The 13,365-nt window shown below is 43.1% G+C and overlaps 1 non-coding gene across 1 annotated transcript; it reads right to left on the bottom strand.

The window, feature by feature from the left end:
* Window positions 1–11,995: 11,995 nt before the first annotated feature.
* Window positions 11,996–12,100, bottom strand: LOC112206675 (U6 spliceosomal RNA). Its single transcript, XR_002941109.1, has one exon. It is a non-coding gene; the product is annotated as a U6 spliceosomal RNA (small nuclear RNA).
* Between the last annotated feature and the right edge of the window lie 1,265 nt (window positions 12,101–13,365).

Raw genomic sequence — 13,365 nt, 5'->3', positions numbered from 1 at the left:
ATCTGCTGTTTCTTCTGCCTCGAACGCCCGTCCTCCTCCTCCACCCCTTCCCCTCTCCCTTCACACCGAGCTTCTTTCCTTAGGCCCACCCTCCGCGACAGTGCTCACAACTGTCATTTCCCATATACCCTTTTGTGCAAGCCACACCATGCCAGGGACCCTGCCTGTTTGGTCACCTCATCCCCAAGGCCTGGCTCAGTGCCTGGTATGCAGAAGGGCCCTCAATAAATACCTGCCTAGTGAATGAGTAACCCAGGCAGAGAAAGTGGCGGTGGAGGTAAAGCACATCTTGGGGGCCATCCACCCAGAGCCCTATGCTACTTGCCCTGGCTCTAATGGATGGACGGATGGATGGACAGATGGAGGGACAGAGGCCTTGGCATAATTTGGCTGACTTGTCTCTGAAGGTTGGAATGTAAATTTCTCTTCCACCCCTCTTCACAACAGCCGTGTGAAGAATCTGAGAGAAAAGAGACCATGTGGCTTGTGCAAAGTTAATGCGGGAAATGGAATGGGTTTTATACCATGCCTGCAACGTTCACCCGAAAAATGGGGCCGCTGAGCTGCTGGCATGGGCAGGAAAGTGAATGGATGTGCAGAGAAGTCCTTTCCATTAAAAAAAAAAAAAAAAAAAAAGACAAGTCCCCAAATAGTTTCACAGTTCAGCATTTTCTGTCCTGGTCGGCTGGGCGACTGGGACCTTTGTGCAGCTTCCTGATCCCAACTGCTTCCCATCACCCCAGCTCAGCTGGACCAACTCAACTCACAAATCTGGACACTGGGTCTCAAGTGCTCCCATCTTCCTTCTTGCTATGTGAGGCCATGGGAGTGTTCACCCCCTGTAATAGTTTTCATGCTGCTGATAAAGACACACCTGAGACTTTATTTATATAGGAAAAGGGGTTTAGTGGACTTACAGTTCCATGTGGCTGGGGAAGCTTCACAATCATGGTGGAAAGCAAGGAGGAACAAGTCAGGTCTTACATGGATGGCAGCAGGCAAAGAGAGAGAGCTTGTGCAGCGAAACTCCCGTTTTTAAAACCATCAGATCTCATGAGATTCATTCACTATCACGAGAACAGCACGGGAAAGACTTGCCTCCATGATTCAATTATTTCCCACTGGTCTTTTCCACATGTGGGAATTATGGGAGCTACAAGATGAGATTTGGGTGGGGACACAGAGCCAAACTATATCACCGCCTAATGCTCTGTTTCCTCACCTGTTAGATGGAGACCCCTCTCTCCACTATCCCCAGGGCTGAATCAGGTGGAGTGGGTGGAACTCCTGGTATTCACAGAGCCTATCCCATGGTCTCACTGCTGCTCCCTCCATGTTCCCTGGCCCTACCCACACCCCCAGACGGGCTTCCATTTCTCTCCGAATGTACCCTGTGGTACACACCCTGGTCCAAAGGCAGACTCGGCTGTTTCATTTGTCTTCACAGGGACTTGATTGATTCATCTTGGGTCTCAGTGCCTACCTCAAGGTAGCTACCATATATATATATGGTTGTTGAGTGAAGAAGAAAAAAAAAATCAGACATTCCTATCAGAAATCATCAGATGTGTTATAATTAAATTGTAGGTGCAATAAGAGAAGTGTAAGCCTTTTTTCATACGTTAAGGAGTCAAATCATTGACCCAGATATTTTGAATTATCAGTATGGAGATCCTGTAACAACCTTAAATTACTAGAAAGCCATCATTGTTTACTATTTTCAAATTTTGGTAAGTCTTTTAAGATTTTTTTTCCCTGAGGTTACTAAAGCTTATGAAACTCATTTGATAACAACTTCAGCCAAATTCCCCATCATTGTCTAACATGAAGATTAAATTTGGTGTGTGTGAAAGATAGATGAACTGCTACAGGACAAAAAGGCAATTAGAAATAATGGCCTCTGGCCACAAAGGCACACAAATTAAAGGACTGTCAACCCAGGACAGAGATTCTATCAGTGATGAATCTGGCATTTCACTTGACTGCTGATCTAGTACAATTATGGGAAAACTAACCAAGATGACCTGAGTGCACAGACAGACTGGGCCATCCGTCTCCCAAGTGAAATTTCCTGGTACCCAACTTCAGGCTTTGCTTTTCCATCACTGCTGAGTGGCAGTATGGTAGAGAGAGATGACCTTTACTTAACCTTGAGAATAACTCCACCTCTTCCTGGCCAAAATAGACAATGTATGTCAATGCCTGCTGACAATCCATTTACAGGAGTTATTGCATGTTTGGTCTAAGTTGATGATCTCTTTGCCTTTTCGAACTTTGTTTTACAAAATAAATATCTTCCATAGGCCATCTTGGACGCTATAAAGGACCACACACCAGCGACAGATGCATGACAAATTTAAAAGGCAACTTTTATCTGTTTTGTTTTGTTTTAGGGTTTTTCTTACTCTAACATTCAGCCGAACTAATATAAAGAAATAACCAAGTTTCACCTGCCACCTTCTCACTGGGTGACACTCTACTTTCATTCCTTTAGGTATTTAGAAAATGTTTATTGCTGTCAGCAACCCAATAGGTAAGTGATTCCAAAACAAATCCTGAATCAAGCACTCTTTTTAGACTTAACTCCTTCCTTCCCAAACATACCTGTGTAATGATTTGTTCAAAGATCTGAAGTAAACGACATCAGATCAGATATCCAATCCTTCAAACAAAATGGTTTCAGTGAAGTTAAATCCCAAAACTTGCCCTCATTTTCACCTCTTCAGCTCATCCTTATCAGGAGCTTCTTGTCACCAATAAGATTAGTGGTAGTTCGTGTGTTGGACTAAATCAGATTTTTTTCTGTTGGGTTAATCAAGACAATGTCATGAACCAAATAACTTAGTGATTGAAAGGCACTAATGGCTCATGACCAGCCTGGCCAACATGGCAAAACCCCGTCTCTACTAAAAATACAAAAATTAGCCGGGCGTGATGGCGGGCACCTGTAGTCCCAGCTACTGGGGAGGCTGAGGCAGGAGAATCACTTGAACCTGGGAGGCGGAGGTTGCAGTGAGCCAAGATCATGCCATTGCACTCCAGCCTCAGTGACAAGAGCGAAACTCTGTCTCAAAAAAAAAAAAAAAAAAGGCACTAATGAAGCCCATCGGCTACACTCTCTACGAATCGATAGACTATTTCAGAAATACCCTTGATTAAAAGTCTCTAAAATTTTAGCTAAGGTCATTTCATGATTATAATCTTTTAAGTCTACATAAGTAATGAAAATTGAATGTTACCAGATGGTTGATTTTTAAATATTTTTATTGTTTTAATAAGTATCACTTATTTTAGAAGTAATGTCTATTCATTGTAGAGAATTTTAAAACTATAGAGAATAACAAAAAATTCAAATCACCCATAATCCATCACCCAAAGATAATTACTCTTAATAGTCTTGTATAAGTCCTTATAAGCGTATGTGTTTGTTATAGATGTATATTTAACAAAAAAGTGGGATCACACTGTAAATATAATTTTGTGTTCCTCATTTTAAAAATAATATGATATTGTGAACAGTTAGCAGCTATATTATAATTGCATCAGGTGGATGCACTAACATTTATTTTACAAAGTCTCTATTATTAGACTTTTGAGATGGTTCTAAATTTTCATTTTTATAAATGTCCTAACAGCAAATATTCTTGAACAAAAATCTTTATCCTTATCTCTGATTTGTCCTTAGGAAAGAGTTTTAGAAGGATAACGGGATATAAAATTTCTGAAACTCTTATGGATTGCCAAATTGCCAGGAAGGTAGCCTCAATTTTACATTCCCACCAACAAAGCATGACTGTTCACTTGTCCACATCACGTATTGATTGTTTATTTAATAAGCATTTTATGCTTTAATTTTTCAAGAAAATGACAGTAGATCTTCCATGATCATTTTGAGAATTAATGAAATGAGTTCAGAGAAATTACAAAGTATGGTTTGGATAGCTGACAGGCTATGGTTTCACAGGCATTTACTTAGCAAACTTACATTAAGAGCTTCCTGGCAGCCTAGGAGGCTGAAATCACTTATTTGTATGACACGACTTAAACTTTCAAACTCATTTAGGAAATTCCCTTCACAGGCCAGGTATGGTGGGTGGCTCAGGTCTATAATCCCAGTGATTTGGGAAGCTGAGGTGGGAGGATTGCTTGAGCCCAGGAGTTCAAGGCTGCAGTGAGCTATGATGGCACTAGCCTGGGTGACACCACGAGACCCTATCTCTTAACAAAACAAGAAAACAAGGAAATAAAAGAAAATTCCCTTTACACACAAGGTAATTCTTTTTCAAGAATAAAAATGGCTATGGAGTTGCCTAATTTATTATTTTTTGTCTGTGTTTCTTCTTTTTTTTATGTTAACTTTATTTATTTATTTATTTATTTATTTATTTATTGACAGAGTCTCACACTGTTGCCCAGGCTGGAGTGCAGTGGCACAATTTCGGCTCACTGCAACCTCCGCCTCCCAGGTTCAAGCGATTCTCCTGCCTCAGCCTCCTGAGTAGCTGGGATTACAGGCGACTGCCACCGCGCCCAGCTAATTTTTGTATTTTTAGTAGAGACGGGGTTTCAGCATGTTGGTCAGGCTGGTCTCAAACTCCTGACCTCATGACCCACCTGCCTCGGCCTCCCAAAGTGCCAGGATTACAGGTGTGAGCCACTGCATCGGGCCTGAAAATGCTGTTAATGCATTCCTTTTTATGGCTGAGTAGTATTCCACTGTGTGTGTGTACACACACACACACACACACACACACACACATATATATATAAAATAGTTTCTTTATCTACTCTTTGATTGATGGGCATTTGGGTTGTTTCTATGACTTTGCAATTGTGAATTGTGCTGCTATAAACATGCGTGTGCAAGTATCTTTTTCATGTAATGACTTCTTTTCCTCTGGGTAGACACCCAGCAATGGGATTGCTGGATCAAATGGTAGTTCCACTTTCAGTTCCTTGAGGAGTCTCCACACTGTTTTCCATAGTGGTTGTGCTAGTTTACCTTCCCAGCAGCAGTGTAGAAGTGTTCCCTGATCACCACATCCACACCAACATCTACTGTTTTTCGGTGTTTTGATCATGGCCATTCTTGCAGAAGTGAAATGGTATCGCATTGTGGTTTTAATTTGCATTTCCCTGATCATTAGTGATGTTGAACATTTTTTCATATGTTTGTTGGCCATTTGTATATCTTCTTTTGAGAATTGTCTATTCGTGTCCTTAGCCTACTTTTTGATAGGATTGTTTTTTTCTTACTGATTTGTTTAAATTTGTTGTAGATTCTGGATATTTTATTTTTATTTTTTTATTATTATTATTTTTTTTTTGAGATGGAGTCTAGCTTTGTCGCCCAAGCTGGAGTGCAGTGGCACAATCTCAGCTCACTGCAACATCCGCCTCCCAGGTTCAAGTGATTCTCCTGCCTCAGCCTCCCGAGGAGCTGGGATTATAGGCGCACACCATCATGCCCAGCTAATTTTTTGTATTTTTAGTAGAAATGGGATTTCACCGTGTTAGCCAAGCTAGTCTCAAACTCCTGAGCTCAGGTGATCCGCCTGCCTCAGCCTCCCAAAGTGCTGGGATTACAGGCGTGAGCCACCGTGCCCGGCCTGTGATTTCTTTCAGCAGTGTTTTGTAGTTCTCCTTGTAGAGGTCTTTAGACTCATTGACTAGGTATATTCCTACGTTTTTTGTTTTTTGTTTTTCCCAGCTATTGTAAAAGGGGTTGAGTTCTTGATTTGATATTTGCGTGGTCGCTGTTGGTATATAGAAGAGCTACTAATTTGTGTACATTAATCTTGTATCCAGCAATTTTGCTGAATTCTTTTATCAGTTCTGGGAGCTTTCTGGAGGAGTCATTAGGGTTTTCAAGGTAAACGATCATATCGTCAGCACACAGGGACAGTTTGACTTCCTCTTTACCAATTTGGATGCCCATTATTTCTTTTTCTTTCTTTTTTTTTTTTTTTTTTTTTTTTTGAGACAGAGTCTCGCTCTGTCACCCAGGCTGGAGTGCAGTGGCACGATCTTGGCTCTCTGCAACCTCCATCTCCCGGGTTCAAGCAATTCTCCTGCCTCAGCCTCCTGTGTAGCTGGGATTAGCACACCACTATACCCGGCTAATTTTTGTATTTTTAGTAGATACAGGGTTTTACCATGTTGGTCAGGCTGGTCTCAAATTCCTGACCTTGTGATCCACCTGCCTTGGCCTCCCAAAGTACTGGGATCACTGGCATGAGCCACTGCACCCGGCCTGCTCTTTATTTCTTTCTCTTGTCTGATTGCTCTGGCTAGGACTTCCATTACAATGTTGAAGAGGAGTGGTGAGAGTGGGCATCCTTTTCTTGTTCCAGTTCTCGGGGGGAGAGAATGCTTTCAACTTTTCCCCATTCAGTACTATGTGGGCTGTGGGTTTGTCATAGATGGCCTTTATTACACTGAGGTATGTCCTTTGTATGCTGATTTTGCTGAGAGTTTTAATCATTAAGGGGTGCTGGATTTTGTCTAATGCTTTTTCTGCATCTATCGAGATGATCATGTGATTTTTTTTTTCTTTTTGAGACGAAGTTTCACTCTTGTCGCCCAGGCCAGAGTGCAATTGCATGATCTCGGCTCACTGCAACCTCCACCTCCTGGGTTCAAGCGATTCTCCTGCCTCAGCCTCCCATGTAGCTGGGACTACAGGCGCCTGGCACAACACCTGGCTAATTTTTAAATATTTTTTAGTAAAGACAGAGTTTACCATGTTGATCAGGCTGGTCTTGAACTCCTGACCTCAGGTGATCCACCTACCTCAGCCACCCAAGGTGCTGGGATTACAGGCGTGAGCCACTGCACCTGGCTGTGATTTTTGTTTTTAATTCTGTTTATGTAGTGCATCACATGTATTGACTTGCGGATGTTAGACCATCCCTGCATCCCTGGTATGAAACCCACTTGATCATGGTGGATTATCTTTTTGATATGCTGTTGGATTCGGTTAGCTAGTATTTTATTAAGGATTTTAGCATCTATGTTCATGAGGGATATTGGTGTGTAGTTTTCTTTTTTGGTTATGTCCTTTCCTGGCTTCGGTATTAGGGTGATGCTGGCTTCGTAGAATGAATTAGGGAGGGTTCCTTCTTTCTCTATCTTGTGGAATAGTGTCAAAAGGATTGGTACAAATTCTTTGACTGTCTGGTAAAATTATCCTGTGAATCCGTCTGATCCTGGACCTTTTTTTGTTGGTAGATTTTTTTATTACCATTTCAATCTTGCTGCTTGTTATTGGTCTGTTCAGGGTATCTAATTCTTCCTGATTGAAGCTTGGAGGGTTTTGTTTTTCCAGGAATTTATCCCTCTCTTCTAGGTTTTCTAGTTTATGTGCATAAAGGTGTTCATAGCAGCCTTGAATGATCTTTTGTATTTCAGTGGTGTCAGTTGTAATATCTCCTGTTTCATTTCTTAATGAGGTTGTTTGGATTTTTTCTCTTTCCTTGGTTAATCTTGCTAATGGTCATCAATTTTATTTATCTTTTCAAAGAACCAGCTTTTTGTTTCATTTATCTTTTGTATGTGTTTGTTTGTTTGTTTGTTTCAATTTCATTTAGTTCTGCTCTGATCTTGGTTATTTCCTTTCTTTTGCTAGGTTTGAGTTTGGTTGTTCTTATCTCTCTAGTCCTTGAGGCGTGACCTTGGATTGTCAGTTTGAGCTCTTTCAGTCTTTTCGATGTAGGTGTTTAGGGCTATGAACTTTCCTCTTAGCACTGCCTTTGCTGTATCCCAGAGGTTTTGATAGGTTGTGTCATTATTGTTGTTTGGGTCTAAGAACTTTTTAATTTCCATATTGATTTTGTTTTTGACCCAATGCTCATTCGGGAGCGGGTTATTTAATTGCCATGTAGTTGCATGGTTTTGAAGGTTCCTTTTGGAGTTTATTTCCAGTTTTATTCCACTGTGGTCTGAGAGAGTGCTTGATATAATTTCAAATTTTCTTAAATTATATGAGGCTCATTTTATGGCCTATCATATGGTCTATCTTGGAAAAAGTTCCATGCGCTGTTGAATAGAATGTGCATTCTGTGGTTTTCGGATGAAATGTTCTGTATATATCTGTTAAGCCCGTTTGTTCCAAGGTATAGTTTAAATTCATCTGTTTCTTTGTTGACTTTCTGTCTTATGACCTGTCTGGTGCTGTCAGTGGAGTACTGAAGTCCCCCACTCTTATTGTGTTGATGTCTATCTCATTTCTTAGGTCTATGCTTAATTGTTTATAAATTTGGGGGCTCCAGTGTTACATGCGTATATGTTTAACATTGTGATATTTTCCTGTTGGACAAGGCCTTTTACCATTATATAATGTCCCTCTTTGTCTCTTTTAACTGCTGTTGCTTTAAAGTTTGTTTTGTCTGAAATAAGAATAGCTACTCCTTCTCACTTTTGGTGTCCATTTGCATGCAATGCCCTTTTCCACCCCTTTAAGTTTATGTGAGTCCTTATGCGTTAGGTGAGTCTCCTGAAGGCAGCAGATGGTTGGTGAGTTTTTATCCATTCTCCAGTCCTGTATCTTTAAAGTGGAGCATTTAGGCCATTTACATTCAATGTTAGTATTGAGATATGAGGTACCATTGCATTCATCATGCTATTTGTTGCCTGTGTACTTTGGGTTTGTTTTTTGTTTTTTGTTTCTGCTTTTTAACTTGTATTTTTGTTTTATAGGTCCTGTGTGATTTATGCTTTAAAGAGGTTCTGTTCTGATGTGTTTGCAGGATTTGTTTCAAGATTTAGAACTCCTTTTAGCAGTTCTTGTAGTGGTGGCTTGGTAGTGGCAAATTCTCCCAGTATTTGTTTGTCTGAAAAAGACTGTATCTTTCAGTCACATGTGATGCTTAGTTTCTCTAGATACAAAATTCTTGGCTGATAATTGTTTTGTTTGAGGCGGCTGAAGATAGGGCCCCAATCCCTTCTATCTTGTAGGGTTTCTGCTGGGAAATCTGCTGTTAATCTGATAGGTTTTCCTTTATAGGTTACCTGGTACTTCTGTCTCACAGCTCTTAAGATTCTTCCCTTCTTCTTAACTTTGGATAACCTGATGACCATGTGCTTAGGGAATGATCTTTTTACAACGAACTCTGCAGGTGTTCTTTGTGCTTCTTGTATTTGGATGTCTAGGTCTCTAGCAGGGCTGGGGAAGTTTTCCTTGATTATTCCCCCAAATATGTTTTCCAAACTTTTAGATTTCTCTTCTTCCTCAGGAACACCAATTATTCTTAGGTTTGGTTGTTTAACACAATCCCAGACTTCATGGAGACTTTGTTCATATTTTCATATTCTTTTTTCTTTGTCTTCGTTGGATTGGGTTAAGTCGAAGACCTTGTCTTCAAGCTCTGAATTTCTTTCTTCTACTTGTTCAATTCTATTGCTGAGACTTCCCAGAGCTTTTTGCATTTCTATAAGTGTGTCCAATATTTCCTGAAGTTTTAATTGTTTTTTCTTTAAGCTATCTATTTCCTTGAATATTTCTCCCTTCACTTCTTGTATTGATTTTTGGATTTCCTTGCACTGGGCTTCGCCTTTCTCTGGTGCCTCCCTGATTAGCTTAATAACTAACCTCCTGAATTCTTTTTCAGGTAAATCAGAGATTTCTTCTTGGTTTGGATCCATTGCTGGTAACTAGTGTGATTTTTGTTGGGGGGTTTAAAGAGCCCTGTTCTGTCATATTACCAGAGTTGGTTTTCTGGTTCCTTCTCATTTGGGTAGGCTCTGTCAGAGGGAAGGTCTAGGGCTGAAGGCCGTTGTTCAGATTCTTTTGTTTCACGGGGTGTTCTTTTGTTGTAGTATTCTCCCCCTTTTCCTATGGATGTGGCTTCCTGTGAGCCGAACTGCAGTGATTGTTGTCTGTCTTCTGGGTCTAGCCACCCAGCAAGTCTACCCGGCTCCAGGCTGGCACTGGGAGTTGTCTGCACAGAGTCCTGGATGTGAACCATCTATGGGTCTCTCAGTCATGGATACCAACACCTGTTCCAGTGGAGGTGGCAGGGGGTGTGCAATGGACTCCGTGAGCGTTCTTAGCTTTGGTGGTTTAATGCTCTATTTTTGTGCTGGTTGGCCTCCTGCTGGGGAGGTAGCGCTTTCCAGAGAGCATCAGCTATGGTACTGTGGAGAGGAACCAGCCGTGGATGGGGCCCTAGAATTCCCAAGAGCATATGCCCTTTGTCTTCACTACCAGGGTGAGTAGGGAAGGGCCATCAGGTGGGGGGACGGTTAGGTGTGTCTGAGCTCAGACTCTCCTTGGGCGGGTCTTGCTGCGGCTGCTTTGGGGGATGGAGGTGAGTTTCCCAGGTCAGTGGAGTTGTGTACCTAGGAGGATTGTGGCTGCTGCTGAGTCATGCAGGTTGTCAGGGAAGTGGGGGAAAGCTGGCAGTTACAGGCCTCACCCAGCTCCCATGCAATAAAAAAGGGCCAGTCTCACTCCCACCATGCACCACTAACAGAGTCTGTTTCCAAGCAGTGGGCGACACAGGCTTGAGAACTTGCCCCGGGCTACCTGCCTCCCAGCTGCGAAAGAAAAGGGCATGGTTCTTCCCCTGCCTGTGGAATCTGCACCCTGGATTCATGCCCTCCCCTGAGTTCTGACAGGGAGGCTTCTCGCCCCAGTTCAGCTGGAGATTTCCTTCTCCCTGTAGCATATCCCCCCACTCCTCTAGCTGCTCTCCCAGCGGGTCCCTGCGGTGCCAGGCAGCAATGGCCTGCTTGGGGACCCAGCGAGCTCCCAAGGCCTTTCCCAGTGCTTCCTCTACCCCTGTATTTCACTTGGCTCTCTAACTTGACTCAGCTCCAGGTAAGGTCAGAAACTTCTCCCGCAAACAGACCTTTAGTTTCTCCAGTGGGGGTGTGTGTTCAGGAGAAAAGGATCTCCCTTTCCCACTTCTGCAGTTGGGGCGCTCACAGGATTTGGGGTGTCTCCTGGGTCCTGCAGGAGACAGAGAGTCTGTGGGTTCTCTCAAGATTGCTGATTTGTTCTTGCAGTCAATTCGGAGCTAAAATTCACTATGCGAGCCTCCGCCCATTGCTCTGTCCATTCGAGTTGGAGCTACAATCTAGTCCTGCCTCCCATCCGCCATAATGATCCCTACTCGAGTTGCCTAATTTAAACCTGCCTAAATCACCTTTTGTAAATGATTTGCAGCAACTTTCTGTAATATGTAAAGACCTTCAGCAACAATGAAAGTAGCCTGGCAAACTCTTCTATGTCAGGGTAGCAAAATGCAAAGAGAAGAAACATATTACTCAGATTGTAGACATACACCAATTTGTAAATAGGTCTCAATTGCAGCTTACCACATTTTTTGTTTGTCTGTTTTGAGACAGGGTCTCACTCTTTCACCCAGGCTAGAGAGTTCAGTGGCATGATCATAACTCATTGCAGCCTTGAACCCCTGGGCTCAACTGATCCTCCTGCATCAGCCTCCTGAGTAGCTGGGACTTACAGGCATGTGGCACAACACCCAGCTAATTTTTGTGTGTGTTTGTGTGTGTAGAGATGCGTCTTGCTATGTTTCCCAGACTGCATATTTTTTAAAAAAAAGAATATAGGAAGCACAATTCTTAAATTACGTAAAGTGCTTTTCCTTTTGGAGATTTACAAGATACTTTAGAAACTTCTGGAGCATCTGTATCATTGGCAAGGGCACCCACTGCCACTTTTTTGCAGCCTGCAAACATCAACTGATAGAAGGCCAGATAAACCAACGTATCTATGAATCAGACCCTACTCTTATTTCTCAGAAAAATTATGAGTTCAAATTCCCTTTTCCATGCTTTAGTTTTTCTTTTCTGGTTGCACAACATAGTATCTTTGAGGAAATCCTTCCATAAAGAGAATTCCATCTTGGCAGCATCTTATCTCAGTCAGTAAGTGTCCAAGGCATAAAAAGTTTCTTTAAAAGTCGTTTGCGTGCTAAACCTTTGCAAGAAAGCTGCTCTTAAAAACCTGTCTCAGGATTGGACTTTTTTTTTTAATGTGGAGCGCTTCATGAATTTGTGTGTCATCCTTTCACAGGAGCCATGCTAATCCTCTCTGTATCATTCCAGTTGTAGTATACGTGCAGCTGAAATGAGCAGGGGCTTGGACTGTTGGTGAGATGTTGCTTTATCATGATGTCCTTCTGAATGGGACAACTGAGTACCCCAGTGGAGTCAGGATGCATCTGCCTTTTGCTTTGCAGCCAGAAAAAGGAAGGATGTGCAAACCACACATGTCCGCTCTGGGCTCACCCCAAACCTGGGCATCTTTTACTGCACGTGAACACTTCCTCCGAGAATCCCTCAGACACTTACCCCCAGCTGCTGCTGCTGATAGGACCCTGCCCCTGCTTGTTGGCCTGTCTTGGCTTCACCTCGTAGCAGCAGAGGAAGCCGAGATCACCCCACTGCACTCCAGTCTGGGCGACAGAGTGAGACTTCATCTCAAAAACAAACAAACAAAAAGAATTGCTAGAAAAATAAAATTTAAAAAAGACAAACAATAGAAACCTGATTTTTTTTTTTAAACTAGACTCAATAAACAAAAACTTTCCCTGTCAAATTCCTATAGAAGTTTCTCAACATTTCTGTCAACTCCTGGCCACCTCATCGCAGGCTGGTAACACAGGCCATGGCTAGGCCCCAGTACGCAGATCCCACTTAGAGGATCATTGGTTTCATTACTTGTGTTCCCACTAGACTTTGAGCTCTGGGGGGTGGGAGGAGGGTCAGCTGCCCTATTCACCACTATGTCCCTAAGGCCTAGAATGGTACCTGGCACATAGTAGGTATTCAATGCATTCTTAGTGAATGACTCAAGTGGTTCAATGAACAAGCAGCCAGTGACAAAGGAGGGCATATGGAAAGAGGGGTCCACGGGATGTTTGGCCAGGTTGGTCACTGTTGGCCCAGTGGCAGGGTACAGGCTGTGAAGACTGCAAGCATTCTGGGGACCCACAGGGGTGCAAGGACAACTCCTGCTGTCCAGGCTCGTGGCAGTCAGGAGAGGCCCAGGGCAGTGGCCGCTGCCCAGGCAGAAGCCACCCCTTATCTCAGGACAGCTCAGCATGGGCTGTGCCCCTGTTCTGCCTGGCAGCCCCTCTGATCTCTAACCAGAGTCCCTGTGAGGGCCCTGGATGGAAATTCCGACGGGGCCCATTGATGAGGGTCCCTGGGTAGGGGGCAGGCACCTGAGGAGAGATGGAGAGTGACCCTGAGGAGGCAGGTTTCTGGGGGTGGTGGCCAGCTGTCCTCTCTCCTCTGCTAGTGCAGGGCCCTAAGCAATGTGCAACCTGGACTGGGTATCAGAGCAAGGCCAGCAGGGACTAATGCCTGAAATAGAGACGGCCTCTGCGGGGGCTC

This window comes from Pan troglodytes, chromosome 22, assembly GCF_028858775.2.
Source record: "Pan troglodytes isolate AG18354 chromosome 22, NHGRI_mPanTro3-v2.0_pri, whole genome shotgun sequence".
Taxonomy (NCBI): Eukaryota; Metazoa; Chordata; class Mammalia; order Primates; family Hominidae; genus Pan; species Pan troglodytes.
The sequence above is the reverse complement of the archived record's forward strand: the minus strand, read 5'-3'. Positions and strand labels throughout refer to the sequence as shown.